Raw genomic sequence first — 26976 nt, forward strand, 5'->3', positions numbered from 1 at the left:
AGAGGGCCACCCACACACTGCCTGGGAGGGCGGCCTCTCCCCGGAGTCCAGGAGGAGTCAAGTTCATGGTTCGAAATCTGAATACTGACACTCTGATGTATTCCTTTCTAAAACAATTTCTTCACGCAAAAACACCGATGCCACTGGGAAGGATACAGCTGACACAGAACAATAACGTTCAGACTTTAGGGCTTCACCAACCAGGAAAAATAAATGGACCAACAGACATCCAACTTTCCATTTTGCAAATTACGATGCTTAAACGCCTCCCCCCACAACAGATCACCTATCATACCATTGTTTTTATAAATATGTGATCAAAGTACGGATATTTTAATACCAAAAATAGCAGAAAAATGACAAAAAGACGGCAATCTTTTCCCAAGAAAGTAAATTGGAAAACACACACGCATATGCAAACTACACTGACCTTACTGTCCCCGCTGCCTGTGGGGCCCAGGTTGGATGGGCTGGCCTGGATCGGGGGACTGGCTTTTGGGGGCCACCACTCTCGGAGGGTACATCAAAGATGTACCATGAATGGAGTACATCTTTGTAGATCACCATGCCTGATGGGACGTATGAGCCTAAGAATGATGCTCAACGACTGTCACTGCTTTCGATTCTGGGCTGGGGAGGTTTCTACTTTGAAACAGAACATTGCCATCCTGCTGGAACAGGCCTGCATACTGATTCAAGTCTCTTACGAGGCTGAGGATGAGAATAGTGAGAAGCTCGTATGTTTTAAAAAGCAGAAGAAGTTAAGTATACAAAGATTCAGCTGTCATGATTTTATCTTTTGGCTTTAAGCATAAATGTTTTTAAATGCAAAATTAATACAAAACTAAAAAGTACTAAATGGAATAATAAAACTGTTCAACTGCTTCTTACTGTGGCTGGTATCGTAGAAGGCACTTTTAAGAACATTCAGATATAATTTGGAAAGAAAGCTCTAATGATTCATAAAATTACCACAGTTCCCAAGTAACAGAAAACAACACAGCCTACTGCAAAATACGGGCTGAGCACTCAAATCGTGTTAATGGTTTCTCATTTCTTTTCAACTTTCTGTTCCTTTTATCACTAAGATGATTTTGAAAACGAAAAATGGACTGTCCCTGCTGTCCATTTTCTTCTTTTATTGCTTCCCTTTTGTTCTAAAAATGAGGGTAAAATTAAGTGCTCAGATCCTGAGAGATTTTGGAGGGCTGGACAAATGAGCGCTGCGGCCCCGCGCCCGCTCTCCCGCAAAGACGTGGGCGCGCGGCTCTCACTCGGGATCTTGTTTGATACACATGCAGTGCAGCCTGAGTACTTTCGGTATGTGGCAAATTTCTGCCCAGGATGAGCAGACCTGGGATCATTGCTTAAGTCAAAATGGAAAATTTCTATGCATTTATCACATATCCCTTTAGTTTCCTGGTGTAGATTTTTGAAGTAAAATATTAAAAAGGCGTATTTTACATATTTCAATCTTTCCAGGTTGTTCTGAATTATTTTCCTTATTTGTCACCCTGCCTTAGTGCCCCCCACCCCGCCCCCCCGTGCCTTGTCCTGTTCTGTGTTACACTGTTTACTGTTCATGTGTTCCAGTGCTAGGCTAGCCTTCCTCTTCCCCTGGTTTCATGTGTTTCTTTTGTTCTTTTCCTTTCTGCCTTAAACGCTCCCTACTTCTTTTTTTTATGTTTATTTTAATTTTTTTTTAGAGAAGGGGGAAGGCAGGAAGAAAGAGAGAAGAGAAACATCAATGTGAGAGAGAAATATTGACTGGTTGCCTCTCATACACATTCTGACTGGGAACCAAACCTGCAATCCAGGCCTGTGCCGTGACCTGGAATTGAACTGGTGACCTTTCGGTTAGCAGAATAATGCCCAACCAACTGAGCCACACCGTCCAGGGCTCCCCTACCTCTTAATAAGCCTGTTGTAAGGGCTGGGTACCAAGAAGAGTTTATTTTATTAAATAAATATGCATATTTGTTTACTATATGCCAGGCACTATTGAAGGTGCTTTAAAAATTATTAACACGTTTAATCCCCATAATAACTCCACGAGGCAGATACTATTATCTCCACCTGATGGTCAATAAAACTGAGGCAGGAAAAGTTCAGTAACAAGTCAAGAAAACACAACTAGTGATTAGTGGAGCCAGATGCAAAGCACCAGAGTCTCTACTCCTAAAAAGAACAACAAAAACGAGGCAGAAGGAGATGGAAACAGGGAGGAAGACAGAAATTAATGAGCGACCCACTGAAGATGGGATGGCCGGGGCAGTTTCGGGGTGCCCGTGGCTCCACTGCAAACGTCTGGGCTTGGGGTTCCCTGGGACTGTGGCACAAAGAAACATGAGACAGGCATGACCATGCGAGAGGCAGAGATTTGCTGTCTTCAGCGTAAAAGGTAATCGATGGCTAAAGAACATGAGGTTCTAGAATGCTGGCAGAAGCAGAGACGAAGAGCAGGGCTGGCGAACATTTGACAACCGGCTCTCGGGGAGATGAGGAAGTCCCGGTTCATAGGTTTGCTGGTCTCCATGTGTACGCACTCCCACCGTGGCTGACTCCAAGCCACCAATGTGAAGTCACTGAACTCGGAGCTGGGAAGAGACACGCAGTGTCACACATGGTACCACAGTACTTCTGCTCTCTGCTACAACGACACAAACAGCCGAGAGCAAACACAATAGAGCAATTCAGTAAGATAATCAAGAAGTAATGAGTTTGAGTACTTATTACCTTTGTTTTTAATATAATAGACCTTACTTTTTAATGATGACTGTGTTTAATAACCAGCTCACAGAATTCCTGCAAATTTCACAACCAGCAGTGGGGGAGCCTGTAGGAGCTGCCTCGCACGCATCCCTGAGTGGAACTACCCAGATATGTCTGTTCTCAAATAAGCGGGTACACGGTGGTCTGGAGACTTCATCTCTCAATGTCCCACCAATGACAGAGGTTACAAGGAACAAAATACCCACTCTCATCTGATGAGTGGAGTAAGAGGACAAATGTGAAGAAGCAAGTGTTTGAGAAGTTAAGTTCAGAGGAGGCCTGAATGTGCGTTCTCTCTAACACGCCATCAGCTATAAGTGGCAACAACAGAACCCGGGGAAACCTCCTTACCCCCCCTCACCCCTCCCAAGGGACTCTGTACCTTCATTCTCTGGTCTGTGTAGGCTCCTTACTCGTGGGAAACAGGTCCTTAGAAGGAGTAGAGGTTCTTCCATGAAATGACCAGCTTGGGGTGAGCAAAAATGATAAACGGTGTGGAAACTAACCATTATGGAATTGAATGAATACTACGTATATATAAATCTACATGTGGTACTGAGAAAAATCAGCACAGAAAGCTCTGATACAGAGAGAAGAAAAAGCCAACTATCACAGGGAATGAGGAATCTTTAGAGAAGGGCCGTCTTTCCAAGGTTCCCCAGAGCCAAGCAAATCTGTGTTTGGACTGTGCTCAGTCTCCATAGCGTCGGACACTGTCATGTCTAGTCGGTGTTTCTTTCACTAAATGAATTCTCGTTGTATAAGTTCCACGAAGTAACTGATTTTGAAATTCTTATCACTTGAATACAAAGGGATGCTTGCGTGTGAGAGAATTGTTTTTATGGAAAATTTCTGCCTTTTTCTTTCTTGCTCAAGATTTTTGTGATTAAAAATTCACAAACTCACAAAGGAATGCAGATGAAAAATTTTGACCTCCAGCTCTTGCTATAACCTTACTAAGTACAGTACGATATAGAATTTTTGTATAAAGCATGTATCAAATGTTTGTTGAATTGAAAGGTTAGCTTAAAGATCCATCTCATTACCCCAAACTGCCAAATAATGGGCTGTTGGCTAATTGACACCTGAACATATAATTACAACTGGCAACCCCACATGGTAAAGCACCTGAGGTCAAAAAAAAAAATCAGCTGGCTTCCGGATCCCTAGGGGCCAACTGTGGCTTGAACTGGAAATTAGTTAACATTGTTCTCACTTTTATAATTGCCGAGAGGAACACAGCTGTAAGCCCCGGGTTGGCTCTGGGAACGCCGAACCTGAGACTGAGGCCCTTCCAGCGTTAATGGCTCCTGTGTTCTGCACCGCTCCCCCCCCCCCCCCCCCCCCCCCTCCCGTNCGCCGCCCCCCCCCCCCCCCAACCTGCCTTCTCAGGCACTAAGGATCTCCTGCCAAGACTCTGCTTTAGACAAAGATTCTACCTTCCTGTTGATGGGCTACACCTTGGATATAGAAAAGTAAGATAACTATGTCTAGTGAAGAACATCTATCGACTTCTTTTTCCAGGACAAGAAGGTGAATATTCCAGAGCACTCACAGAAAACATTCTGCTGAGGAGATGTGAGCCTAGAAGCAGGGGGCGGGGGGGGGGGCTAATCTTTATTAAATGCCCCCTGGATGTAGGGATTGTGCTAAGCAAGGCCACACGCTTCATCTCACCGAGACCTCGCGCACCTCATCTTACAGGGAAGATGGCGAGATCAGAGGTTCGGTTCCTCGTCCACCGGATCGCCGTCCTCAGTGGTGAGGTGCAGCGCTGCTGCACACTGGTCCCATTCCGAAGCCGTGCTCTCTCCTTGTACCGTGTGGGGACTCGAACCCCGAATTCTCAGGCCAGGCCCTGGCGTGAGGAAGACTGCCTCCATTTCAGTCTTTTTGAAGAGGATGTAAAATTATATATACAGACATTTAGTTTCCCATACGAGGTGTCCTTGCGTGCGTGATTTTCACTGTGGCCTGGGGCCTCTGGAAGGTTTTATCACAGACAAGGTAGAACCTGAGCTGGCCTGCACAGGTTCGGCCCTGCCCTGCCTGTCCATCAGGCAGCTGAAGGCATACAGTGTTCTGTGTGTATGCCTTCAGCTGCCTGATGGACAGGCAGGGCAGGGCCTTCTGAGTAAAGGCTCTGGGAGCAGGGGCGAGAAAGCCGTACCTAAGGGAGGATTTACTTTTGGGTAAAGAAAGCACATTGAACATACACTTCTAGTCTCCCTCCCTCCCAAAATGTCACTGAAATAACAGAAAAGGATTTATTTTTCCCAAGACATAAACTGATATGGGGAAGGAGGACAGGAGGGAGGAAACAAGAGCACACACCACTGGAAGCTGGGAAGCAGATCTGAATGGAAGGTGCCACTCACAGATTCCAGAGAGCGGAATCCTCTGCCAGTAGCAGGGAATGCTGGGAGGCGCCCGTCTCTCCTGTGAACTCCCGACAGCCCCGTGCAGGTGGAGCCGGGCACAGATGGGAAGGCGTGGCTGATATGGGCATTAGTGGGAAGTCTATTTAAGTAGTCAGATCCCTAGGTCTCTTCCCTCACTGGGGAACTGTCTGCTGCGTGCTGGTAAAAATCTGAGAGTTTACTCCCTGCAAAGGGTAAAATAAAGGGTCTCTGGACTAGGAGACAGAAGAGACCATTGAGAAAGGGGTGGAGGGAAGGGGAATTAAGTAAATTTATGCATCCAAAGCCAAGAACCCCCTGCTCTCTTCCATCCTCTTCCCACCAGGGTTCCTGGATGCTGTCAGAGGCCAGACCTTTGCTCTGCAGACAGCAGGTTAGAGACCCTTCCTTCCCTGGCCCAGAACATACAGTGAGATCAGAAGAACAAATGAAAGGTGAGGAGCCCCTGCCCTTAATACTGGAAAAAAAAGAAGGGACCTCTTTGAGCCACACTCCACAGTGAACTATTACTAAAGTCAGTTTCAAGTATTTTAATTGCCTTATAAAAGAAAATTCTTGTTTCTTATCTTCTGTGTTCTTGGCAATTATTTGATTACCAAATTGATGAAATGGCCTCAAATTCACGCTGGTTTAAATGAGGAGGCCATTAGTACACGTGCTCTACAGATCCCTGGGAGCCACGTGGTCAGATAACACACAGTGCAGTGCCAGGTTATAATCTTCCTTTAATTGACTTAATCAATACCCATTTGCACCGGGTTCTACAGGAAGGACCTGGTTGGTCTCCTTTAATATGCACACCCACCTCTGCGGCTTCTAAAAATTAGTCTCTGGCAGGTTTAAGTAAGTGATTAGAGTTTCCCACGGTTACCCTACAGGTCACACCATGCATCACACGTAAGTGAACGTGGCAGGCTAATCTTCCCAGGGCCTCACTTCTGTGCTAACTGTCACGGGAAACTTGGGCGTGGGGCTTAGAGTTTTCTCTCTCTCTGTTCCCACTTGTAAAAGAATAACCAAGTCTTTGATTCCCAGAACTCCCCAAATGACGTCTCTGCCCAGATCTCTGGGAAAGGGGCACCAGCAGGAGGCACTCCAGGCTTTGAAAGGACTGGTGACCGTGGCCGTAACGACCACCCTGGACTTGACTGAGTGCTGACTACTGTGTTAGAAGGTGTTCACATTAACATGTAAGCTAGAAATTGATGTATTAATTTACTTACTACTTGCAGCAACCCTGCGAAGAAGGTACTATTATTATTGCCATTTTACACAGGACAAAACTGAGACAGAGAGAGAATAGGAAACGTGCCCAAGGCCACACAGCTAGTACACGGCAGCTCCAGGATTTGAACCCAAGGAGTCTGACTGAGAGCCCAGTGGCTCATGCACTCACAGCAGAGCCCTGGGGTCTGGGAATGCTGGGATCAGAGGCTGTGGCTGGCAGCACCTACCCCCCTACAGTGCCCTGGCAGGTGGCAGGTGGCAGGTGGCAGGTGGCAGATCAATGATGATATAGAGTATAGGCCTCCGGGAGCCCAACATGGCTACAGCTCCAAGGGTCCCGGGTCCAGTGGCTGAGGTTGTTGGCATGGGTGGAGAAGTGCAGGGCATGGCAGTGCCCAAAATTCTCAGTCAACTAAAGGGCCTTGCAAAGGAGCTGCTCAGCAAAGGCCAGGGTGAACAGAGCCCACCTCAGGGGGCGCGGCATGCACATTTCCCTCTCCATTAGGGGGATTCGCATGACTCCTGCAAAGCTGGACAACTCAAAGCTTCAGAGCACACTTTCAGATCCAGAGATCAATCAAAGAGAGCTCCACTGTGGGACAGACAGAAGAGAGAAATAAACTGGGGGCACGTATAAGCACTGAGATTTCATGGAAGAAGTAAGCGGCAATGCTTCACGTTAACCAATCCTCACTGTCGCTGTGTGACTCTGCCCCTTCTCACCAGTCATGGCTCAGCCACCTTGCCTGCAAGGCCTCTCTAGCCAGCATCGCCTCCTGTCAACCTCCTCTGTCTCTTGGACTGCAGACCCTTGCCACCATGTCTGTGCCTTAGGGCCTCTTCCCCGCCACTGCCCCACCACTTGAAATGCCCACCTCTCTCTCTGTAGTCACTCACGCCTTTGTGCTTCCACACTGCATGGAACAACCATTACTACAGAGCTACTTGTTTGCTTATCTCTCTTCCTTAAATCCTGGCCGCAACCATTTCCTGGGAAACAGACCCAGAGCCCCCAGAGGGCCTGCATACACTGAGGGGCCTCATCAGCATCCAGCCCCCGCTAAGCCAAGTGCCTGCGGGAGGCAGTGGGTGGTGTGTAGAGGCAAGGACCAGGGAGGCTGAGACTCACCCCAGCTCTGCCAGTGACTCGATCTGTGACCTCACTTAATTTCTCTCAACCTCATTATTGTTGTTAAGATTATACAAGATTACATCTGAGAAAAGCAACCTTGGCATACGGGGACAACGCTCTAACCAACTGAACTACCCAACCAGGGCTGACAAATCACCTTAAATCTGATTGGGCAAAAGAAATTAGTCAAGATAACAACTTTTGTTCCATGATTTATCCAGGAAACACTTAAAAGCATTACATATAGTGAGCATCTTTCAAATTACATGCATAAGAAGCCTTCACTTATTCACTTTCATTTTTTTCAGACGACAATTTCTCAAATAAAATATCAATTCCTAATAGGCAGCTTACTTACTTATTTAAGAAAAGTTTAATAAAACAATTCCAGGGCATCCTTACACTTCATATAATTTCTTACATTCCCATTTCTAATGATTTTTCTGAAATACATTCATGCTTCCCTGCCTTTGAGAATAGAATCCATAGATCTTAATGTAACCCCATAAAGACTTTTTACAAATTAATGATTCACCATTATTAGTATCAACCTTTCTGTGTGGCCATAAGCTTTGTCCTTAACGGCGACCGTGGCAGGTAGAGCAGTTTGCACCCACTTCAACGACTCCAAACCAGCATGTCAGTTTACGATTTTCTACAGTGTTTGTTATAGACTGCGAGTTATTAAATCTCACTGCTCTGAAAAAAAAGTAACAGTCGACTCTTGTCGTCAGTTTCTGGTTGTTAATTTGCTGCCGCTTAAAATAGCGTGAACCAGGAAATCAGACAGACACACTCTTCTAGAATAAACAGGCTTTGACTAAGGGCCTGTGGGTTTATTATGATCACTGTTTATGTAAATCAGGAGCTTTCAATTTTGCTTCTAATCAACTTCTGATACTTAATTTCGGAATCAGTCAAGTGCTCAGACAAAATAAAACGGAAGAGCATCACTATCCTGTCCAACAACAAGAAGTCAGGGGTACAAAGTAATATGAATACTTCAGTGAGTAAGACTGGGTTCAAAATACAGATGGAGTTTTTTCCTATTCTTGTGTTTAAAATGTAAGTTGAAAGCACAGCCTGGTCCTACTCATTTTTGTATATCTCAGAGCACCTAGTATTGTGCCTTGTACATAATTAGCAATTAATTATTATTTATTTCTGGAAATAACTATAGAACTGTAGTTAACTGCAGTTCACTACAGAAATAACTATAACAGGAAAAGGGCCTTTGGCACGTCATCCAACGTACCCACTGCCCTCAGCGAGGAGGGGCAATGCACGTGGGCACCCCTCCCATTCAGGGCACAGAGTGGGCAAGGGGGCACATGACAGCTATGTGGCTGGGTGGAGAAGGCAGAGAAGGAAGTCTGGACTGACCAGCCAGGGCTTGAGAAGATGCTGACTGAGAGAGGGCTGCTTCCTCCACTGTCCCCAGGCCATGGCTTCTGGGGACCAGCTGTCCATTCCTTGGGTTTCTGTTCTCAGGGCCCCTGTTCTGAGGAATCTTGGTCACCCAGCCTCACCTGTACACTTTCCCCTCTCACCATGTAAGACCACTGGGTCCGCACACCCCACGGCAGGGTAATGCTCACATTTCCACGTCTGGTGTCCGTGGTTTATGAAGAAAGTCCACACCTGTGGTGATAGGAGATCTGTCTCTTGTTCCATAAATATCTGTACTCACCAAACCCCTCTATTTTTCCTAATTTGAGTGCAAATTCTTTTTTTTAATTGGATCTCCTTCTCTTGAAGATCCTGAATACACTTTGACATCTTATTATTAGTTCTTTAATCTTCACCTGAGGACATGCTTATTGATTTTAAGGAGGGGGAAGGGAGGGAGAGAAAGAGGGACAGAAACACCAACGTGAGAGAAAAACATTGATCAGTTGTCTCTCACCTGTGTCCCGAAGAGGACCCAACCTACAAGCTAGGTATGTGCCCTGACCTGGGGAAATCAAATCCCTGAACTTCCGGTTTACAGGACAATGCTCCAACCAATTGAGCCACATGGGCCTGGGCAAGTGCAAATGTCTTAAAGGACAGAAGAGGAGGATGTGACAATTTACTGCTTACCGAGATGCCATGGGTTGGCATTCAGCAAGTTTTGCTGGAAAAGTTTGGGAGCTCATGGAATTACCTAGCAATTCCTTTCGACTTCTGTAAAATAACAAGCCTCCCTAAAGTGTCCGCCACCCAGAAGAGGCAGTAGAAGAGTGTGATGGGGCAGGGGGCCCGAGGTGCAGGGCTCAGATATGCTACATGAGCCAAGTCCAAGGCACTAGGCAAAATGCGGTCCAAATAGTCCGGGATATGACCAATTTCCACACTTAAATTGGTGGACCCATCAGATCACGTCTCAGAAACCTGTGGGCAGCACCCACAGTAGCCACACAGTGCTCTGCCTCATTCATCACAGCTATTACACATATTTATGCAGAATGACCATCAGCAGTCACAGCACAGAGGGCCAGCAATCACCCTGGATGAGAAGACATTCACATCTTGTGATGATGACGATGCTGATGCTGGTTCACAGCAAAGGAAGAGCAAATTCCAGAATCAACATGGGAAGATGCACTTCTTATTGCTTCTAACACCATTCGAAACAGGTGCAAGTGGGAAGCAAATAACTCAGCGGCCACCTACGGCCTTCCTGAGATCTGTTTACTGACATAGCTCAGCTTGGAAACTTCTGCTGTAGAAGTTAATTTTTAAAAGCTTTTACTTACATTTCTTTGCCCTAACTTAATTTCTCACCATTACCGTAAATCAACCACCGCCACTAAATGTAAAAAAAAAAATGCATGTGTTTATATATGTATGTATATGTGTTTCTGTATGCATGTATGTATCTAATCTTTATTTTAAAAAGCAATCTTGTCTTCTTGCAGGGAGCCTTGAAAATCTTTGGAATAGCTACCGGTTTCACAGCTTCCTGACCTTTAGCTTACCAAAAGGTCATCTTTCTGCTCTAATTAGTTCTTCGGTTAGTCAATCAATCCAAAAAATAAAATGCCTCAATTAATGAAGCCTCTAGGAATATAGTTCTTTTTGATAAAGTAGGTCTAAGTTAAAAAAAAAAATCAAAATACACTAAAGCAATGAATCATGTGGACCGGTGCTGGCAAATGCCTCGTGGCTTTATCGAAATGCTTCGGAAGCTGCCCACATAAACTACAGCTGACCAAGCACCTTGTCAAAGGACTTTAGGTTTATAATCACCAAGGGAATACGGATTGGACCTCAGAACTGTGAAAGCAACCCTTTGACATTTCCAACCTTGCCTTCTTTGCCCTTCATTATCTAGACATGCAAGGTACTTCCCTCCAAACCAGTGTTCCTCAAAGTGTGGCCCAGGAAACACTTTTGTGAGAATCACCCATAAGGGACTGACACAACTGTGGATTCCTGGGCCCCAACAAGACCTAGAGAACCCTAGTCTGCGGGGTGGGACCCAGGAATTTCCATTTCTAGAGTCCACAGGCAATTCTTGAGTACCCCGACTTGAGAACCCGTTTCTGGTCCCACAGCAGCTTTTTCTCACTCCCTGAAAGCCCAGGGCCCGCCCTGCCTGCACATCGGCCTGCTGTGAAGGCATCTTCCCTCCACCTGCCTCACCTCCTTTTTGGCTCTCGAACTGCCTGGGAGATTTAGGGGTAGTTTGGAAAGGAGGCGGCAGGGGAGCTAGTTAGTACCTGGATCTCTGGGGGTGGGTGGAAGGGTGCCCCCGCAGAGAAGAGTGAGGGAGTAAGAAAAGAGAAGAACATAAAAGCAAGAATGCTCTCCCACAGAAAGAGAACACAGAGCAGTGGACTTTGGCTGGCACTATTTCTAGTTATTATATAATGAGGAAGAGACACAAACCCACGGACTTCATGTGAGCTGGGCCCATAATCTATTTAGGTAGACCATGAGATTATTGCACGTGTGTGTTCACTCTTCTAAAAGTTTAAAGTGTTTTTGCATGGGGCATTATTATTATTTCAGGACCTAAAGAATTTGAATTCTATGTCTAAAACCTAGAAGTAAAGAGGAAAAAGAGAAGTAACATCCATTAAGCACACATGAGTGTAACTCTATGCTGGCTACTTTACAGTGTGAGCTTCCATTCACCGACGATTCTCTGAAACATCATTTTCCTCTGCATGGAAGCCAAGCTGGCAGACATTAAGATATTTGCCGGAAGTCACACAGCAGCTGTATGGTGGAAAGATCTGCTTTTAATTTGTTCCACGTGGCTCTTTTTTTCCTTCTCACAGAAGGCCAAACACATCCCTGGAGTCACCAGAACGAACATTTTTCATCGTAAGTGACAGTTTACAAAGATGAGGGATGGGGGGCTCCTTGCTTGCTCCCTCAGACCTCTGGGTCTGAAGATCTCTCACGCTCCGCTGGTTTGACGGGAACACGCAGGAACACTGCGGGAAACGGAGGCTCAGAAAGGGGAAGTGGGCTGCCGACACCAGCCAGTCCATGCAGTGAGGCGTCCCAGGCACTGCCGTTCTCAGGCTGGTTCCTGACGCACAGCTAACAGCTCAGGCTGGCTCCTTGTGAGGACATGCAGGCTCTGGCCTACGGACTTCGGAGTTTTCCGAAGGCTGTGAGCCTTCAGAATTCCACCTAAAAGGCCAGAATTGTAGAGTCTGAAGCACAGGAAAGCACCAACCAGTCTCTGACCCTGGCCGACCTACAGGTGGCAATGTCAAACCCTAACAGAAGCACCACACACCTGTTCTAAGGCGTTTGAGTCGGCGTCTGGCCTTGCCTCCTAGATGATAACACGACTATTTAAAAAGCCGAGGCATCAAAACCATGACAACGGGGCAAATGTTACACTTCAGGTGCTCAGAGTGATTTTCACCCAGCACCTTATTCTACCCTCAGGATCCTGCACATGGAAGACACCCAGAAAAAGCCCATTCTTTTTCAGCTCTTCAAACTCAGAGAAGAACCTTTTATGCTAAGCCATTTGCCCTATCTCTAGAAGGACTCTGTGACTTCACTCTCTAAAACAAACAGACCCCCAGCAATGGAACTGTCCTGACTAAGGATGGCTCTCTAGTCCTTGTCTCTGTCTGATTTCCTCCCGTGCCAATGACTGTGAGCCACTGCCCCGTGACCAAGCCCAGCTAGGGCTCCCAATGCCAGCCGCGAGTGGGGAATCAAAGGAGAGGGATGGCCAGGTGCTGCAGCAGTTCCAGGGAGCATACCACACCCAAGGGACACTCATCCATTAACCGAACAGCAGCGCTTTCCAGCCCAGCGGGAACCAGCGGCTCCCCAAGGAGAAACAGAAATTAACTTTGCAAGGAGATAATTCGTCTTTAGACGGCTGTCATCTTCAGAAAGGCTCTCCAGCTGAGGGGGTGGGAAGAGAGGGAGGGAAGTGCCTGCCAACAGAGCCAGAGATGAAACACGAGTGTATCAGGGAGCCAGGTGGCACTGAAGATGGATGTTCTGTCTTGCTGCCTCTGGGACACATGCGTGAAATGTAGCAGGGGCACTGGGGCCACCCCCCGTTTAACGGCTGCTTGGAAAATCGAAGACTGCGCTACTGATGGCTGTAGGTGTAACCCCACCAACAAGGGTCCCCCAGACAAGTGGAATCAGGTCTTTGAAAAGCAAATTGGTGCCAGTGGGTGGGGCTTCACAAGGCTTTGGAGTAAAGAGTAGAGTATTCAGAGGGTGTTCACGAGGACAACGAAGAGACCTGCTGGAGTGGAACGCTGTCACAAAATCAGCAATCGGAATTTGCAATGCACCCTGGGACTGGACGGCGAGCTACCAAGAGAGGCCCCTCAACAAAGTAATAGATACCCAAGGCCCTGACGCTCTTTTCACTCTTCTGACTTGTGAACAAGTTAGCATCACAGGGTTTGCAAACTGCCGCATGGGAAGCGGAGAGGAGCACACTGATGCTTGCACACTGAACGGAACACCACCCTGTCCTATGATCGACACTCCAGAGCACCTGCTCCAGGCCAAACCCCCAGCCTCAAGGCGTTTCTAAGGTGTGCGACTCTGAAAGGACTCGGAGCGTCTTCAACAAAGCCGACTGGCAAAATAAAACATGTCTGCTTAGTGCCAGGGAATTGGAAGACAATCATGCAGGTAGATCAAGTGGAGGTAATTTTTTTAAGTGTTGTATTTCTGGTTGTAGATAGGAACCTGACGTGCGAGGGCTTTGAGTCAAGAGGCATTAAGAAGCTTGGTGGTGCTGGTACCATTCTCGGCAGCAGCTTTGTGGGCTCGTACAAGCTGCGTTAATTGCCTATGGCCCCACCAATTCCAGTCTATGGTTATTTTCATAAATGCAAGTGCTGCTCATGAGGTACCACAGTGAAACAGGTATAGCAGATGATAAAGATCACACACTGCCTCATTCAACAGACCTTTCCTGAGCACCTGTGACGCGTGAGGACACTCCACCAGAAGATGTACACAGTGAGAAGCCAGCCCTTCTGCACTCAAGGAGCGCACAGACTTGTGGGTGCCGGAGAAGTGAACAAGCAATGACGGAAGAGGTGATGCCATGTACTCAGTGAATGGTGGTGCCGGGATGAGGCACCTCTGAGTCGCTACAGCCTTCACATAGGTTTTCTCATTTGCAACTGCACCAGCAACTCAATCTGCAGAAAACTTACATTCACAATGTCCTTTTATGTGCATTTCTTATTGAATCTCTGTGCTGATGCTTGGCATTATCTTCATTAACTAGATCAGGAAACGCCGCTGCCTGTGAAAGACCATGCAGCTCGTGAGGGGCAGGTCTGGGGTCTCATTCCGAGGACCATGCTTTTCAAACTATATGAGCCAGTTTCTTAAAATCAATATGCATGGAGGGTTTCACTATATAAAAGGCGTGTACATGTTCCAGGTCATTTAATCTTCTAGACAATGCTATAAGGTAAATATTTCAGATTACAGGTAAAGAAATTGAGGTTCAGAGATGTTAAGGGATAGGACCCATTTACACACCTAAGAAGGCCGACAACCAGGTGCCAGTCTCTAAATCGATGCTTCTCACTACAGTCAACATACATGACAATGGTTCAGCATCATTCTCAAGTGTGAAGGGTGATGCAGGGTTAACTGCTCTGACTGGCAGATGAAATGCCAAGAGCTAACGTAATGCCTGTGGTTCAATCACTAGTTGCTTCTACTTCTCCCCAAAGACAAAGGTACCCGCTATGCTCTTCAGAATCATCAATCATCCTGTAATATGTTGAGAGCATTATGACATCACCACGTGGACACTTAGCCCGGAGAGAAAGAAGATCTGAAGGCTATAGGCTAACATAGGGATCCAGGCCCCCACTCCCAAACCACATAACTCCAAACGCAGTTGTTCTGGTATCCTGAGAATCGAGATAAAGGATGAATCTTGCTGGCCCGGTGTCTGGAAGACACATGGACTTGGGTGGTGTTCTCTCTTATTCTCATATCTCATTAGACAAAACAAATTTTCAGGGTGCCGGCTATAGTGTAGAGGAGCAGCTGAAAGTCCACAGGTGAAACTAAATTGGTTCCCTGATTCGGGTTATCAGATTATTCCAGGAAGGCTGGTGGCGTGGGAGAGGCTGAGAGAGGAGTACCAGGGAGTGGACGCTCTCCCTAGTAAATGCCTGGATAAGCTGTGCATGAGGAACAACTGTCCACTTCTTGCCGGTAAAGAGAGCTGTCTGGGCAGTGCCTTCGGAACAGCAGGAGGAGCCACTGACAGCCCCGTTGTCAGCTAGAGGGCAGCGTGGTGTTTGCTACTTCCTGCGAACAGGAGGAGCCGGGAAGAGTCTCCACGCAGGGGTAACATGCTGCCCCATGTCTCTGGCCGATGGTCTAGACCATAAGGGCTCTTCCTTATTTAATTAATGGCAACAGGCAAGTCCTTTTTCTTTTTAAAATTGGTTTCTTGAGATTAAAGGAAAGGAATAGTTAGGAGGATGCACCCCAAAAGAAGACATGGGCAAGAGGAGCTGCTTGAAGGTTGGGGTGGGACGGGAGATAAGAGGGCTCCACAGTGCTTCAGGCTGCCGCAGCACCTCTCGGTTTTGCCAATGGCTGCACTTATGTTTTAAAAATAAAGTATCTGCTGAGTGGATTAAAGAGTGAATTGCATCCCTGAGCCTCCCGCTACCTTTCCTTTGCCAGGTTTTATCAGCACCGACCAGTAAGACCATCAGTTCTGACGTAAACTTCTCTCCTGCACTCTTTTTAGCTTTGGACTATATGAAGCACAGGATTAATTTTTTTTTCTTTTGCACAGCTGATCCCAGGAAGAGAATGGGCACCAAAAATACCTAGTAACCAGGAGAGCAAGGACAGAGGGCATGCAGGGGTAGGGGACACCTTCCGCAGAGTTTCTGCAGGCGCTTCACTCCACCAGTCCCCAGACACCCTGTGTCTACCACTCATAGCTCTACCCGACTTCCTGAGAAAGAGGAGGGCGACAGCCAGTGTCTAGGGAGATGCGTGTAAACTGACATCACCGACTTGTTCTTAGGAGGCCTCAACCTGCCGTCAGATGGGATGGACCCTTTTCCTCACTCCCTGTCACAGAAGCAGTGACTCTGCTGAGGCTGCTGTCTCTCCACACGCCAAGTCCCTCCCCACACAAGGCCAGTGCACACACAGCAATGCCTGTGTATCCACCGGGGCTGTGTGGTGCCAGACCTGACCCTGAGTACCTCTGTGCTCACAGACAAGCCAGGGAAGGGTGGCACTCGAAGGCTGAGCTCTCTCTCCGAGGTGGAGGAGCAATGCCTGGGGTTGGAAAGGGGGTGTAACTCATTCGTGCTGCTTGGCTGACGGGAACCCAGAGGTTCTGAGGTTTAACCTGGCTGGAAGTAGGAACTGTCTGTCCAGCATTCCCTCTCTGTCCCTGGAGATGAGAACGATCATGAGTACATGGTCATGTACTCATGATAAACACTGCTGAATTGGACCAAACTGAATGAGGACGTCAGGGGTGGTCACGCTGGTGAATGTTGTGACCAAGCCTGATGCCAAATGACACAGATGTCAGGGCAGAGGAAGATCTCCTTTCCCCATAAAACAGAGGTGATGATGACCCAAACACTAGATGAAATCTTGACGATACCAATATTAAGGAGAAAAAAGGCAGGTGAAGGCCACTGAACCCGCCAGCTCTATGAAGCAGGAGTTCTGGCTGGCGACGAGGCACATGGTCATTTTTGGTGTCACACTAACGAATGATGCTGTTCTCAAGGAGCCTGAGATGACCTTGACAGCCCAAACAAAGTCAAATCGCACTTTTAAACAGGTACTTTTCTCCCTCAGGCTAGAACTGCTTCCTGGATTCTCAAAATTAGGAGGAAAAAGACAGGTAATCGACGAACCCTAGCTTCCAGTCACTTGACCTATCTCTGGCCTCCCAGGCCTTGAAAAAAAAAACTGAAGAGCAAAGATACCTGGTTACCATTTAATTAATTTATTTAATTTGTATTTTCAACAAATCACTGATCCCTAGGTCACTGTGAGAGTGCTCAGTAAGTGTAAATCTGTTTGGTGCGAATCCACGCCAGGCATGGATTTTCGGCAGCAGCAGACCTCGCTACCCCTTTCTCTCGGGAAGATGGCTTTCATTCTTCACAGGGTTTGGCTGGCCGCCCAATCTCCACCCCAAAGACTGAAATCAGAAAAACGTTATATTTATTTATGTGTTTTAAATAAAAGAGAATGCATTTTAGGAGAACTTGATTAAACTTCAATCATCTTGTGAGCTATGGGCATTTAGAAAAGGAGATGTTATCTACATGCATTTGGGGTGTTGTGTTAATTTTTTTTCCTTTTCTTACAAACTAATGGACTGAATGATCTATGTGTCTTCAGCTATTTTGAGGGCTATCCTCAGGGCAGACATATGGGGTGGATGACCGTTCGCAGAATCAAGTACTAGCAGGTGGTTAAAACGCTATGCTGAGAAAAGATATAGTGGTTAATAGATTCTTTTCAACCTACAGGGATATCCATAGCAGACTACAGTCCTTGGAAATGACCTGAATGTAAGGTTACTGACAACTGCAAATAAGGACACACACAATCTATTTATTTAATTAAAAACAACCCAGAAAGCTGAAAAAGCTGCTATTACTACTGATGTCAGAGTCAACAATTTAATACGATCTGTACAAGCGGTAAACCAAAATAATGCAACCTAAGGACAACAATGTTTTTTTCACTTAGATTCCACGTTATTGGCTTTATCGAGTAGAAGAAACAACTGACCTTGAAATTTTAATCTGTCAGAGATCAGTAGGACTCAGAAACTTGATCAGATTCTTAGAAAAACAACAACCGCCCCAAATCCAGACCTGGACCAACAGCTGTGCAATGTGCCGCCGAGGGCAGGTCCCCAAACTATTGATGTGCTATCCACCCAGGTCAGATCGACCGGGATGACCCTTTACAGGGCTGCCCAGCCTTTTGGCGTCTCTGGGCCACACTGGAAGAAGAGTTGTCTCGGGCCACACGTTAAATACACTGCGACACATAATCACAAAAACATCTCACAATATTTTAAGTAAACTGACGACTTCGTGTTGGGCCGCACTCGCAGCCATCCTGGGCACATGCGGCCCGCACACTCACATTGCTCTCCCTTCCCTCTCAATACTCCCCAAGGGACCTTCCTTTCTACCGATAGCACTACCCAAGGATACTGACTCCTGGGGCCCTTTGCATCACTTAAGAACAGGGGAAACTTCACCTCCCGAACCGGCAGATACTCTCCACTGGTCTGAGACAAGCCGCTCCGTCCCCAAACACTTTCTAGCATGACAGACATTCCTGTCCACACGTGACATGTGTGACTACCTGAGCCCATCCTCCTGTCTACTTATTGGCCAGTTTCTGTGTTTCCCCACTACCAGGCTGCACGCTCCATGACAGCTGTGGCCTCGCCTGTCTCGGTGCCAGTGTCTGAAGTAGTGCCCGAAACAGAACTGCAGATAACAAGGCAAACATTTTTGTTGGCAGACCGCAGCACACTGTGTTTAATTCTAGGTATCTCACTTTGACGGGGACACTAACCATTATCCAGGAGAATAATCAGAATGTGGGAATTCTAGAAACTTCCCCAAGTGAGGAAGAGTTGAATAAACTAGGAATATCCAATTTAAAGAAGAGAAGGTTAACAGAGACCATGAAAGTTATTCTGTAGAAAAAGAAGCAAACTTGTTTTTCCAGTATTTGAGGCTGAAACTAGAGGTAATGGATAATTCAGAGAGAAACAGATTTTGTTTCAATTGAAAGGAAGATCTTCACTTAAAAAAAAAAATAAAAACAAAGGGACCAAGGCCAGCAGTGCAGTGGACTGCCTTCCAGAGGGGTAGCTGTCCTGCTAAGACTGGATTTTAGCATTTGGTCCTAAAATAGCATTCCTACTATTTTAGCAGAAGCCTGACAGCCACCTGGCTTGGGTGATGGGCCGTGAATGGTGACCCAGAAATGGGGTGTGGGAGGGAACCCAGAAAACCTCTAGGGCCTCTCCTTGTAAACAGTCTACGGTTCTGTGAGTCCATCATATCGAGTGTGGTAGTTCCCGAAGAGCGTTCCTTGGCACACGATGTGCTTGTGACACTCCTGGGGACAGAGGTCCCCTGGGAAGTTGAGTGAGCTGTACTCCCTTCGGTGACGCGCTGCTGCAAACACATCTGTTCCACGTTAAACTGCGCTTCCCAAACCCCTTTTTACCTTGGTGCCGATTCCCACACAGAACCCACTGACACCCCCCCCCCCCCCCGCTGGACCCTGTGGAGTGCATTTTGGGAAATGTTAGTCTGCGCTATGGGAAGAACCTTCTCTTCTGCCTAGTGTACCTTAAAGGAAAAAGATGCTAGAATTCTGCTCAGTACCCAAGACTCAGGCTGAAAACGTAGAAGTTATGCAGGACCCAAAGAAAATTTTAAAATGTTATGCAATGTTAGAAACACAATTTACATATCACAGGGACTGACAGTATTTTTGTTGGTTTTGAAGAACAAAAACATTTAAAAAAACTGATGTTCTATTGGAAAATAGTTTCCAAACATATTTATATCATGAGTTGTTTCTCTGAACACTATGCTCATGAATAACTCACACACCCTTAGTTACAAGATATTAAAAACATTAATATTTCATAGGCTGAAGTGCTTAGAGATACATAGAAAGAATACTGTGGAAGCTGACCAAAACCAAGAAAATAAAATGTGGTTTTCAGGAAAAGAGATCCTTGTCTTGTGTTTCACAATGTATTAACTTGTGAGAATGCAAAAGATTGGAGTGGTTCATTCAATACACAAACACTTGAGTTCCTACTATGTGCAGGGCATTAGAGACTCACTGCTCATGCTTTCAGGAAGCGCCTTCTTTAGGGAAGGAGGCAGACGATTAAACAAGCCATTATAATACATTGTGATAAGCACAGTGAGGTGGTTGAGCTGGCCCCTGTAGGCTACAGGAGGGAGCTGGCCAATTTTTAGTACTTTGGCAAAGCAGTTGTCAAACAGAGGCATGATTAAACCATGCTTCTTACTATTACCAATGCACTTGAGGTTGTTTACGTCCACTGTGTCCATATGGTGAAAATTGTATGCAACGGTGTGTTACCGTGTGGCTCTTCTCGGCCGGCATTCAGCGGCACACTGGGGAACTGAGCTGGCCGTGGTGGGTGTAGTTATACCAGGGAAGCTGGGGAACAGTACAACTTTGGGCTTGATTCACTGACCCCCTCTCCCACCCCCATGGGTTTTTTTTTTTTGCCCTCAGAGCTGGCTGTTGGACATTACTGGAATACCACTGGCTAAAAACTACTTCTACTGTGAGCTCCGTTAAATGGTAAAAGCTACCTCCTGAAAGGCTCTCCCATACCTACAACCCATATTTACTTTTGCCTCAACACACTGTCACACAACAAATGTGCGTTAGATGTTTACACCTACCACATGCAAGACATTTGGGGTCAAGCATGGGGCACACATGCTCTGAGAAGAGTGACCAGACCCATCAGGAAGCGTGTGTCACACAAGTGTAGCGCTCGGTGTAAGACACGAATATCCTCTTCTGCTCCCTGACGAGGCCCATGCACAAGCTGGCTTCGATCAGGCTAAAAACACGGAAACCTTAAAAGTGTCCGTATGATGTCTCTGGAGTGTATCACATCCTGCCTGGCCAGTTTAAAACTTTCCCACGAGAACACCTGGATGGGAGGGGAGCATCTGTAACACTGGCCACACCCCTGACGGCCCGGGCTGACGTAAACGGCACCACAGACCACGTGGGCATCGTCACCCTTCTCCTATGTGACCGTCCCGAAGCTGTGGACCCAGGCAACAAGGGCCATTTCTGGTTGTGTGGTGTGCTGCTAGGGGTTCAAGTCAGAGTCACACACACACATGAACACTTCCAGGCGCAGTCTCCCCCGTGTACGGGGCTCTCCGAGGGGTCGCAGGGGCTCTACCCTGACACCCCTAAGTTCCAAGATACTCTGATAGAACTGTGGGGAATCAGAAGCGAATCCTCACCTTCTCCTCTAGAAAAACCGCCCCTGCTGCTGCGGATAAACCTCATCAGGAAGAAGGCTGTGCTCTCCCAGTACGTCACAGCGGGTCAATCCTATCCACAGTGTCACACTTAACTTTCCCAGGGAGGCAGGGCAAGTGCTACTGCTACAAATTTTATTTGTGAATACTTATGTGAGTGATGAGACCCATTTAAAGCCACACTGTGATGATACAGGTGATAAAGTTCCTGTGAAAACCTTGCTCTAGCCCTGGCTGGTGTAGCTCAGTGAACTGAGCGTGGGTCTGTGAACCACACGATTGTGGTTCGATTCCCAGTCAGGGCACATGCGTGGGTTGCAGGCCAGTTTCCAGCAGGGGACTCATGAGAGGCAACCATACATTGATATTTCGCTCCCTCTCTCCTTCCTTTCCCTTCTAAAAGATAAATAAAATCTAAAAATAAAAACTAAAAAATTCTAGTTCCATATCTGAGAGTCTTGCCGTGGTGTCAGGGGTCTAAGCAGTGGTCTGTGGGCCAAAGCTGGCCTGCCACCTGTTTTTGTAAATAAAGTTTTGTTGGAACACAGCCACGTGTGTTCATTTATGTGCCATCTATGGCTACTTTCCCACTAGGAAAGCAGAGGGGAATATTTGCAAAGTGACTGTCTGGCCTGCAATCTCCCACCTGACATTCGTCACCTTGCCCTCCCAGGAACAGTCCGCTAATCTACAGTGCACTGTGCCCAGATGCCTCAGTCGGCTCACTGGTCCTTACTCCCCAACAGCAACAGCAAGGACTCTTTCAGGGTGACATATAATGGGCTGCTTTGCAGGTCTGGGTAACCGGAAGGGACTCCCGGCCCAGAGCACCAGTGTGGGATGCACGTCCTCCAGAGTCCGCTAAGGGGGTCGAAAAGTGTGCTCACAAGGTGCTTGACTAACATCAGGTTGGCCTACGGTTTCTACTCTCAGCATTTTGAGTTTAACAAGAAACCGAAAAAAAAAAAAAAAACTAATAGAAAGATAGAACTGAATACTTAAAAGAGGAAATGAAATCCTTAGGTAATGAGGCAAGCAGCTAAGAGTAATGGTTTTTATAAAATTCCAGTCTCGGCTGGCTTCTTGCGCTGTCTTTTCTCAAATTTCCCTCACTCGATCCCCGGAATCTTTGCTTGACTGAAGAACAACTACACACATATAAAATAAGCATAATGTTTTGCTATAAATGAAATTTTCTGTGTGTGTGTGTATCTGTGGAGTGAGGAGTAGAAGGCAGTTATCATAGATTTAGCTGCAAAGTCTGTTGCTTTGTTATGATAAACAAACGTCTGTCTTTCATGTTCTTTTAAATCCTGCAAGACCGACAAGTTTAGCCAGTCAGCGAGAGACGCTCCATCTGCCCCCCAAACAGACCGTGACCATGACCGTGACCGTGACCGTCCCTGTGGCCTGAGCTCAGGGCGCGATGAGGAGATGGGCCTTTCCCCTGGGAAAGCAAGTGGACTTCCACTCTCCTGCGGCGCCACAACACCGCGTGTGGGGCTCTGTGTCCACCAAGCTCCCAGCTGGCTGCAGGAGAGCAGCATTTTGCTGGGTGAGAGGAGATGACGTGGCTGGGACAGGTGACAGGAGTCACACGCTGAAGCACTGGCTCCCTCGAAGTGCTTCTGCCTGGGAGGAAGCCCACCAAGCCCCACAATAGGGCTTCCGATTTTCTGAGAAAACCTGGCACCAGACAGTGTGGGGCGAGTCCAGGCCAAAGACACCGTCCAGTCAGCACTACGGGCAGAGGTGAGCGCCGGACCTAACTATGCATCTGACCTCACTGTCCATCTCTGCTGATGGCCCGCACCGGGCCCTCGGTCCACTTTCACCGACAGGATGTTCCCTGCAGGCCGTCTGTCCTGAGAGGAGCCAGAGCAGGCCTCCTTGTGGTCTTTCTAAATAGAGAACAGCTGATTCAACCGATTTCACATAGAGAAAAAACACCCAAGCAATAGAAACTAAAGTTCCCATGATGTAGAGGCTCCTTATACAGACAAATTTCATTTTCAAGATGTAAGTTTGGATTTTTAGGCTTGAGTTAATAAAAGGCCCCTTTAAATTTAAACAAATCACTATGAGGCAGGACAAAATCTGCTGTGGTCAGAGTAGCACATCTAGTATCTGAATGTAAACGAGATTTCCAGGGGGTAAAGAGGGCGTCTACAGGGGGTTGTGAGTTTGGTCGTAAAAACCGAGCGGCATCGGAGGACAGGGCTGAGGGAACGCGGGTCCACCTGCAGAGCACGGCGGGGGAGTGCGGCCCAGGGCGTGCAGAGGCAAAGCGAACAGTGAGGACTGCATGTGGCGAGCGGTCGGGGTGCGAGGTGTGGTGAGCTGACTCAGCGAAATCAAACTGCTTGGGTAAAGTGTAAAAGGGAGGCAGTGCGGTTGGGCACGATGGTTGGAATCGACGCGGGCGTGAAGATGGGCAACGGGGCAGCTTTGCTGGCAGCACCAGGTGCGGGTGGGGATTTCCACGTTCACACTGATCGGAGGAGGCGGGTATAGAGCAACCCCTCTGTGGAATAAGGAGGGGCCTACACCCAGAAAACGTGGCAAGAGAACAGGTCTTGCCCCCGTGGGCCCTATATTCCCCATCTCAGCAAACGCCATCTTTCTAGTGGACAAATGAAGACCTGGGGTCATGGGGGCCCGCGGCTTCCCCCCAGCTGACTCACTGGCCACAGGCTTCTACCGCCTAGTCCTCTCATACTCATTCTTCCATTTCCTGCTGCCCTATTTTAGGAATTTCTCTTCTTGATAAGGTCTCTTTCATTGTGAAATAGAACACATGTGAGCGCTTGTCAATGCTTTTTCCTCTACTTGGAAATATTCTCCCACCTTTCTAGATCCTGCTCAAGTACCACCACCTTCAGGGAGTCTTTCTTGAAGGACCACTCCCTCCCCAAGCTCCCAAGGCGCCCTGCACAGACGCAGATCATGGTGGATACTGTGCGGATTCCTTAGCACGTCGCCACTCTCTGCTGAACAGCAGCCCTGAGAGCGGCGCTCAGGGCTTCTCCGCCTCCGTAGCTCTGTGCTCCACAGTGCGCTGCGTACTAAGTACACACGCGATGCATGTTGGCTAAACGTGCACAAGCACAGTTAGATCACTTCCAACTGTAGCACGTGAAAATTCAAAGAAATGAGTACATGTGGTCTACATCAAAAGACAGATTGAAAAGGTGAACCTTGCACAGCGGCCTGAGGTGTGAGGGTTTGGATTTTCACCTTCCCACAAGGCCCTGTCCCTCACTGCACGGCCTGGGTACCGGTGCCAGGCCTTCACAGCAGATAAGTGCTCTTAACCCATCACCAGCTTTGGTCCTCATTCTTTGACTGTCAGCTCCTATGCCCCCTTTTCTACTACCAGCAGACAGACAGGCGAGTGGTAAACAAGTCTGCCTAGGAAAATACAGTGAAAATGAATTTATTAAGAGCGTACATTTCTCACCAGAGCACAATCTTCAGAGCAATATGCTGCACTGTCATTATCTCATTACAGTAATTTCAACACTTGCTCCTGTTAACTTATTAAAAAACATTTTAAGTCATTTTCTTCATTGCAGGCACAACAAACTATCTCATTACCCAAATATGGATCGGTGCCAGATGATACGGCAAGAGAGGTGATAAAGTAAACGCACACACGCAGGGGAGAGTCAGAGTTCGGGAAGAGGCAAGCGAACCACAGTATATAACTGCAAGCCACGGCCCGCTGAACAGAAAGGGGTTTTTCAAAACACCGTCGGCGTTACGCCACAGGACGCTGAAATATTATGCCTCTCACCTTACCCCAAGTCCTCCAGAGGGAAAAGAAGCCTGGTTACTTGGCTCAAAATTTTCCTTGGATAATAATACCTCGGTGGAACATAAATGATCTGCTACCCACTTTATATATGTGCCTACATTATAAAACAACCCCATGCAAACATGAGAATGAAGACCATCCTGTGTGCGCACGCACGCGTGTGTGTACATAATTTCAAAGACATTGTCTAACCCGGGGGTTGGTAAACTGCAGCTGGTAGGGCAAAATCAACTACTGCTGCTGCAGTTCGGGTCAGCAAAGGTTCCCTGGCGCACGGCCACGCTCACTCACGTGCACGGGGTCTGCAGTTGCTTTTCTGTCACAATGGCACGACTGATCAAACAGCGACTGTGTGGCTCGTGTAGCCACAGGCGAATATTCGCAGAAAAAGCTTGTCGACCCCCGGTCCACAGCCCTTCTGCTCAGAGTCTGGCTCCCAGAGCAGCAGCCTCACCTGAGGGCTTGTGCGAAATGCAGAGCAGTGGGGCGCACACAGCCTGACTCGCGCCGAGCCTTGAAAAAGACCTCCCTGGTGATTAACGGGAATATTCCAGTTTCAGGAGCACTGGTGTAAAGAACATAGTCCTAGAGATAAATAAAATTAGTCTAAAAAAGGGTGGGCTATGACTAGACCCACATATTTTATTCCTAGACAAAAGAGGAGAGGGCTGCTAGCAAAGATTTTCAGAAACACATAGAAGAAGAAAAAGGGAGTAGACTGCAAATTGGAAAGCGTTAACACTGCACACGAAGAGGAGTTTTCCAGCATCAGTGGACAGCCCTGGAGGGGAAGGACGTGTGCAGGCTATTCTCCCCCGATGGCTAGTTTTTTGTAAAAGTGCATTTCTGCTGAAAGCAGGTCCAGGCCCCGTATCGCTCTCCCGAGTGCAAAAACAACAAGTACATAAGAAACAAATTTGCCAATTTCCAGCAAGCCCATTTGGCTGTCACATTCATTTCCTTTTTAAATACTCCATTTTCCCTGTGTAACAGGAAAATCGTTTCTCCAATAAGGCAAATGGGCTTTGATGGGCTCCCCCAAAATAAATATGTTATAAAATCCACTCCAAACCTCTATTTTATCATGTGGTATTTGTGTTCCATTTGTAATGGGGTATATGCTGTCATTTTGGGTTTACTTTATCTCACACTCTAAGGACCTGGCAGAGCTGAATAACATTTCCTCCTAAAGTTACAAAGCCTGATCCATGACTGTGTTTATATTTAATATATCCAAGTTTTCTAAGTTCTGGAGTTGGCAAGTTTTACCATATCCAAACTAGATACCTCCAAAGAGAGAGGAATAAAATATAAAAAAGCAGAAGAAACATTTTGTGGTTTCCCCTTTCAGCCAACGGACAATGAAATTCAGACTCAAAAAAATCACGTTAAAGTCAGAATCCTCCACTTCCGCTCAAGATGGTGGCATAGGTAAACACGGCTCGCCTCCTCATGCAAGCACATCAGAATTACAACTAAATTGTAGAACAACCATCACTCAGAACCAGCGGCAACTGAGTTGAATGGAAGTCTGACAACTATGGAATTAAAGAAACCACATCCATCCAGACTGGTGGGAGAGGTGGAGATGTTGAACAGGCTGGTCTCACATCCACATGTGGTGGATAAAAATTCAGGAGGGATATCTTGGGAACGAGGGCTCTCAGACCCATACCAGGCCCCCAAGCCCAAGATACCACTGCCAGGGAGATTAAGTCCCCATAACTTCTGGCTGCAAAAACCAGCAGGGATTTAGTCGGTAGAAGAAACTGCTTAAGTCCCAAACAGCTCCCCTTAAAGAACCTGCCCATGACTCACCTACTCAGAGTCACTCCCTCTGAGCTCCTCCACCAGAGTAGCAGCTTGAAAGGCACCAGTGACATCCAGGGAGGAACTGAGGTTCTGGCACCAAGGCAGGAGCTGGGGGACAGCTTTATCCCAGACAGAAAGTCAGGCAGAGGCCATTGTCCCTTTTCTGAACCTTCCCCCAACACAGCCACAGAGCTGGCAGGTGGGTGCCATATCTGAGACTCCGCCAACCTGGCTAACACTGTTTGC

The 26976-nt window shown here is 47.2% G+C and overlaps 1 protein-coding gene across 1 annotated transcript in view; it reads right to left on the reverse strand.

Moving 5' to 3' along the window:
- Positions 1 to 26976, reverse strand: part of EXOC4 (exocyst complex component 4) — a 679809-nt gene that overhangs the window by 147126 nt on the left and 505707 nt on the right. The window lies entirely within an intron of this gene.

This window comes from Sturnira hondurensis, unplaced genomic scaffold (genome assembly GCF_014824575.4).
Source record: "Sturnira hondurensis isolate 20B ecotype Veracruz unplaced genomic scaffold, ASM1482457v3 Scaffold0006437, whole genome shotgun sequence".
NCBI classification, from domain to species: domain Eukaryota; kingdom Metazoa; phylum Chordata; class Mammalia; order Chiroptera; family Phyllostomidae; genus Sturnira; species Sturnira hondurensis.